We start from the raw sequence: 6,839 nt of genomic DNA, 5'->3' as shown, positions 1-6,839 counted from the left end.
ATAATAAGGATTGAGAATTGTGAAATGAGCATCATTGAAAAAGTTTTTCAATTGATCTATTTCACAAAGTAAGGACCATAGGAAACATAGTGTGCATGCTTTGTGCATGGGACAACTATTGTTGTAATTTTAGAAATAAGTTGATTTTCTGAAACACTAAACGATGAATAATGAGTAATCAATATGGTGTTTAAACAAAAGTGTTTTATTTACTCCCATAAGTTTGGGGCCATATAGGATTAAGTATTATTGTTGTGTTTCAGTTTGCATGTTTTTACTTCCAGAATAACTGGGTTATTTGAACCTCCACAGTCGGTCATACGTTGGAAGTAGGTATGAAGGAAGAATGTCATGAAGAGTCTGTAGATTGTCTGAAGAGTTTAGATATAGCACAAGTTTGCTGCAGGGTTCATGAGTGCTTTAATGAGATTAGAGTATTGGATTAAACCTACGTTCACAAGAATCACTTCATGGATTTTATCACGAGTGATTGTGAGTTGATAATATTGTATATTTTCTAAACTGAGACGTGTGAGTTGTTATTTGCTGGTCGGTTGCACATTGATGATAAGTAAATGCACCACTAACTTGGTGTTATAAAACTTATTATTGTGTGTGATTCGATGAGTGAATGCAAGCAAGCATATGAGTCGAAGTTTATCCATTCCTTTTACCCAAAGTGGGATAAAAGCAATACCTGTGGGCCACTCGATGATTTATTTATGACACCTAAGCGTTTGGCCAAGCCGGGACTAAGTTGATGTGCTCAATTGTGGTCTGTTGTCAGTCGTCATAAATCGGAAGTTGGGAAACAGTATAGAGAGAATGATCGAAATTCATGTCTTGTGTCTATACGATATCTTGAGAATGGAGGAATATATAATCCCTTATCTAAAGGACACACAATCTGATAAGATCAGAATTAACAACAGCTTTTGAAAGCTACGATTGTTGATCAGGTTCTGAAGTCATATGGAAAATAGTTATTAGACTTATCCAAGTGGGAGACTATTGGATTAGTGTCTAAGTCCATAACTATTTTGGTAAGTACTTGACCCGATTATGAGCATGGTCCTTTTGGGTTGCCTTCACCATAACAATATGTAGGATGAATTAAGCAGAGAAAGGTTTCATTATGATTTATTAATATATTATAAGAATAATATATTAAAGGAGAAATCATATTGTTTAATTAATATTAGCAAGAATTAATTTTGTGGCTAAAAGAGATTAATTAAACTTAGGGGACTGGAATTGTAATTATGAGATAATTGCAATTGGGCTATGGATCACCTTGGAATAATAGGTTGGAAAAATTCTATGGGTAAGTCAATTAGAAATCGTACAAGGCATGTTCCAGAAGCGGTCCATGGGCTGCTTAGGGCTTAAGCAGTAAAATTAGGTTTTCCTTGTTTGATAACCCTAATTGCCTAAGTACATAAGGAACCCTTGGGCACCAAAAACGTGGATAACACTTCCTTTAGGGTTTCCAGACGTTTTTTGGTGCCTCGCCTGTCTTCCCTCTTCATCCAAGTAGCTTAGTGGTGTTTGTGACTCCATTAGAGGTGCAGCACTTGAGGCACTAAGCTTTCTGAAGCAAAGGATTGATTGTTATTGCTGTATAACAATCAAAGGTAAGATCTAAACCCTATCTTATGTTAATATGATTAATTGTATGCTAGATCTAGGGTTTATAGCTTTGGATATTCAATTGCATGTTTATTAGACAAACTAGATCCAAAAGCTATTAAGGTTTGCATGTACACCATATGATTGATGTATTGCTCAAAACCCATCAATTACAAGGGCATTTTATATTTCGAAGTTTAGTGTAATTAGTCCCTTGTATTTTTTTGTGCTTTCAGTATCCCTATGCATATGGGATGGATACACTTAGAGGAAAAGACTTTTGATTCTGATATTGTAAGCATTTCTCTTATCCTCTTGTATTCTCTGATAAGCAATACGAGCCAACCAGATTTTACTTAGATCTTGTGTCTAAATTTGTTCTTACTCTAATTTCGTTTCTATACTCGATTCAATCTTCACTACAATTTCTCGATAGATGATTACCTCAACAGATGTACTAGTATGACAACGATAGAACATATGAACTCGTTTACATCAACAGGTGTAATAATGGAATTTGTCTTGGTTAGTATTTATGTTGTTTTTATGAATTTTGATGTTGTTTTGGTTAATATTGTTGTTGTTTTTATGAATTTTTATGTTGTTTTGGTTAATATTGGTGTTGTTTTTATGAAGTTTGATGTTTTTATGAGTTTTGATGCTATTGGTTATAGTTTTCGAAGTACGATGTCTCAATAATTAAGAGGTTAGGAGTACAATGTTGCACTTGAAAGAAATGATATTAAAGGGTATAATAGTTATTTTATCGTCTAGACAACAATTTAGAGGTTCCAACCAAACAACTTTTCAAAAATTCAGATCTTAAAACTTCAAATCCTCTTGGAATTTCACTCCTCTTAAAAATTCACATCCTATCAAATAACCCCTAATATTACCTAACCCTAGGATTGGATCAATCTGTAATCCTAACAATTTATGATTATAAAACAATTAATATTCAAGTTAATGTAATTGGATTGATCGTGTTAACTACACATAACTCAACAATAGGCTATAAAAATCATAATTTTGAGATGATAGGTACAGTGATCAATCAAACACAAATAATAACCAAAGAATAAATCTGAATTAATGAAATTAATGAAATTAAGGCATAATATTGAGTTTTATCTACTCTAAAGTAAAGTAAAGGGTTTTTAGCCCCTTAGTAAAGTAGACACACAAATAAAATGAAGTAAACGTTGTTAAACATAATTAAACAAAACAAAACGAATGATAAAACATGTTTTGAATCTCAAACTCTTCGAATTTCGCTCTTCAATGATCTCTGGCCTCCAAAAGGTTTCTGAGGGTTCTCTGGTCGTCAGAAATTGAGTAATAATCGTAGAATGTCCTAGAGAATGAAAGAGGTTCGTATTTATTGAGTTTCCAAAATATGTGCCACCGCATCGTGGTGCATGTCTCACCACGTCGTGCTAAGGACTCGTACGCGTACCCTTCAAGTAATCTGAGTTATGGTTTATCCGTATATCATTTGATAAGGGAACTTCACCACGGTGTGGCAATGGTGAGACTATGCAGTGGTGGTCTTCTGTTTGTCAATTTTTCCACTTTGATGCTTGTTTCTAGTTCTCCAGCTTCCCGTATACCATTTTAGCTCATTTTCTCCCGAGCATGTATTCGTTGCTACAAAAAAAAATTATAAACATTATAAGTATCAAATATCTTTATTCAATACTAAAATCGTAGATAAACATAGTAAGATATCACATACAAAATATGATTAAATAGGGCGATATCAACCAATATTTAGACTAGTGGGTTTTGTATGGTGTTATAACACTAAAAAAGTGTTACCTCAAATGTCACGTCACGTTTATCTTATTACACCGTTGTGAGAAAATGATCGCTATGTTATAACAACAAATAATTTACATATCATCATTTATTCATGTTGTTTATTTTTTCAAGTTTTTTAATAATTTAAAAAATCATTATAATTTTATAAAATATACTATTTAAATAAAACATAGTATTTAAATTTAAGATAAAACATTACAATACCAAGAAAAAACAATAAATTTAAAACATAATATCCTCTCGCTCGCATTCTAAGATTTGCGCAAATGTTTTACCTAAATCTTCACCTTGATCACTCATACCATTTATGCATTTTAGGGTGCCAAACATTCCACTATAGTCTTAAGAACCACCAATTCATTCATCATATCTTCTCACCCACGTAGCTCATTCTCCTCATGTGCTTGGCTATGAAGGAAATCCAAGTGCTCACATTGCAAATCACATTTTCTTTTTGTAGTAAGTTGTGTTCCTGAAACTTCACTTCAATTTCCGCCATATGCTTTGTTTTTTTTTCAACTTCCTCCACATATGTTGCAGCGTGCTTCACGTTTTCACGCCCTACCGGTCGTCGTGGAAGGGAGATCTCTTCGATCTCGTCCAAATTATCATCGGTGTCTACGTTGAGGTCGATGTGAGTATGCGTGTCGGAAATGTCGATTGAACTCGAATTTCGAGACCTCTTAGATTAAACCTTCGTTGATGTTAGAGTGTTAGTCTATTTTGGATATCTTCTCAGCATCTCCCATGGTTTATCAAACTCGAACACATGACACATCTCAACTCGATATTACTCTTTTGCATATTTAAACAAATCAAAGTCGTTGCAACTGGTTTGCTTTTCTAAATGAAACTTGTTGTAGATCTCATTGAATTTTGTGCACCTCCTATTTGGCAAGCATCACTTCCTAATAAACACCTTTCTTCATACTATTTCCTTGAGTTTCATTTTCGATGTCCCACACCACGCTACATCTAAAGCATACTTTTCCTCACGTGTCCACCATTGTGAAATTTCTTCATTTTCAGTGACAACCGTTTTACCCTTCCCTTTCCATCTCCCTTTCCCTCTTATACTACTTCCGACTTGCGTTTCGGTAACGATTTTTATCGATGGTCGTGTGGGTGGTGGTTGGATGGTTTATGTTTGGACATTTTGCATCAAAGAAAAGGTACCGAAAAGGTTTTATTGTAAATTAGGATTTTGGCCATAAAGATTTTGTTAAATGTAGGGTGGGGAACAAAATAAGATTAGATGTGAAGTGTGATTGAAATAAGTTCCTTGAAATGGTATTTTTACGGTGAACTTTGAGGTTTTTAATGGGTTTATATAAATTGCATATCTGACGAATCCGACCATCGTGGTTGTGGGTTTGGGTTTTGTAGAGGGATTTTTAGGGTTTGCTCTTTTTTTTTTTATTATTGAATTGTATAAAATATAAAGAGAAAAAAAATGGTGTGGATAAAATACGGTTAAATGTAATTTTTATGGAATTAATCATCCATTTTAACTTGTGTTAAAATACTTTTTTTTTTTTTTTTTTATGTTACTAACCCAAATTTTATATTATATAATCATGTATCCGTCGACCAATAACTATAACTTTACTCGATTATCCCTGGTTCGAATCTTTCTATCAAACATTCACACTTCATAATCATATCTTATGGATCCAATTGAGCAATGATCAAGCAACACGGTTTAAAGAAATATAATGAAAGAGAAAGATCCAAAACCATCGTTATCATGAAGAAAAAGCACAACCCATCGCAATCAAGGTCACCCAATTACCCGCTAATCACAGCCCTTCAATTGACTTCACCGGAAAAAATAATCCTCATGATCTCCGACCACCGCAGCCTCATTATGAGCAACAGTCACAGACGCCATTGTCGGCCGACCTAAATTATTATTGCTTTCACTCATTAAACCCGACAGCTGTAGGTACCCCAACTCCCAAACCCTAACCCCACAACTTTCTCTACAACACACATCGCATGTGACTCTTCACTCTTCAATCTCCAATCTTCAATCTTCATCTCCAATCTCGCTTCCTTTAATCTCAATTTCTTCAATCTTCACATAAGCTCTTCCTCCGTCAATGGCGTCTCCGCTTTTTCTCACTCCGATATGCCTGGTGTTGTTCGTTTTACTAGCAGTCACAAGCGCTTCCGGTGTCGACGGCGGATTAAAGCAGCTCCAGCTGAATCTTGTCACCGACACTATGGAGATGCCGTTTTACGATGATGTTAATGAAATCGAAGGGGAAGATGATGGAGGTTTAACGGTTTCTGGTCGTAGATCTCTGCTATGGGGGAATATGAGATACTACATCTCTTATGGTGCGTTGTCGGCGAACAGAGTGCCGTGTCCTCCACGCTCCGGTAGGTCGTACTACACTCATAATTGCTGGAGAGCTAGAGGTCCGGTGCATCCGTACAACAGAGGTTGCTCCACAATCACCCGTTGCCGCCGGTGAAAATCCGCCATTGGAGGGTAACTGGTTATGGTTAAGGTTTGCTTGAATCAATGGTACTTCAATTTGTTAATAAATTAATGCATTCGCATTGACTTTATATGAATTCAGTAATGATTATGGGATTTTTGATTGTTCGATTTGTTGAATGACTCCATTGATTTTCATTGAAGAATGTTTCTGATTCTTTGAATTCTTCGATTGTTGCATTCGCATTGTGTTTATATGAATTCAGTTATGTTTATAATTAATACATGAGGATATAAATTTGTATGAAATCTATTTTGATGAAACATATAAATTCGATGCATAAATAAGTAATGATTTGTTTTAGATTTTCTACATGAAGAAAGAGTATAAATTAACCATTGATTCGTGTAGAATGTTATTTGACTGAATGACTATATTATTATTTGTTAAAATATTATTTATTTCCATGTTAAGTAAATCGAGAAGAATGTTATTTGACTGAATGAGTATATTATTATTTTATTATTAAAATATTATTTATCGACATCTTAAATAAATCAATTCTTTGATTTTTCTTTTTGAAAAAGGATAAAGTTATTTACGTGGTAATATAACCCTAAACACGATAAATCTATTTGTTAATATAATAAGAAAATACATTTGTTAATATAAATATGAAAATACAGATGTTGATTAAAATAAACAAGCTGTTTGTTTTTATTGCAACTAATCATCTATTCTGGAACACCCTATTTTGGAAAGTCATTTCGAATTCCGGACTTATCACATGAGAGTGAGATAATTATATGATTTGTGATTGTAGTAAATTCAAGCCTAAGCATTTAATAATAAATTCTTTAATGATTATTAAAGAGTAAGATAATCAAATATAGTACCAAGAGAGTATCGATAAATTATTATTATAACATAAGGGACTCCGGT

General features: G+C 33.9%; 1 pseudogene; it reads left to right on the top strand.

Annotated features, from left to right (window-relative positions):
* Positions 1–5,115: 5,115 nt before the first annotated feature.
* On the top strand, positions 5,116–6,069 carry LOC145037048 (protein RALF-like 34 pseudogene; annotated as a pseudogene).
* The last annotated feature ends 770 nt before the right edge of the window (positions 6,070–6,839 follow it).

The sequence above is a fragment of the Lactuca saligna genome, chromosome 3, assembly GCF_052625555.1.
Source record: "Lactuca saligna cultivar CGN05327 chromosome 3, ASM5262555v1, whole genome shotgun sequence".
Taxonomy (NCBI): Eukaryota; Viridiplantae; Streptophyta; class Magnoliopsida; order Asterales; family Asteraceae; genus Lactuca; species Lactuca saligna.
The sequence above is the reverse complement of the archived record's forward strand: the minus strand, read 5'-3'. Positions and strand labels throughout refer to the sequence as shown.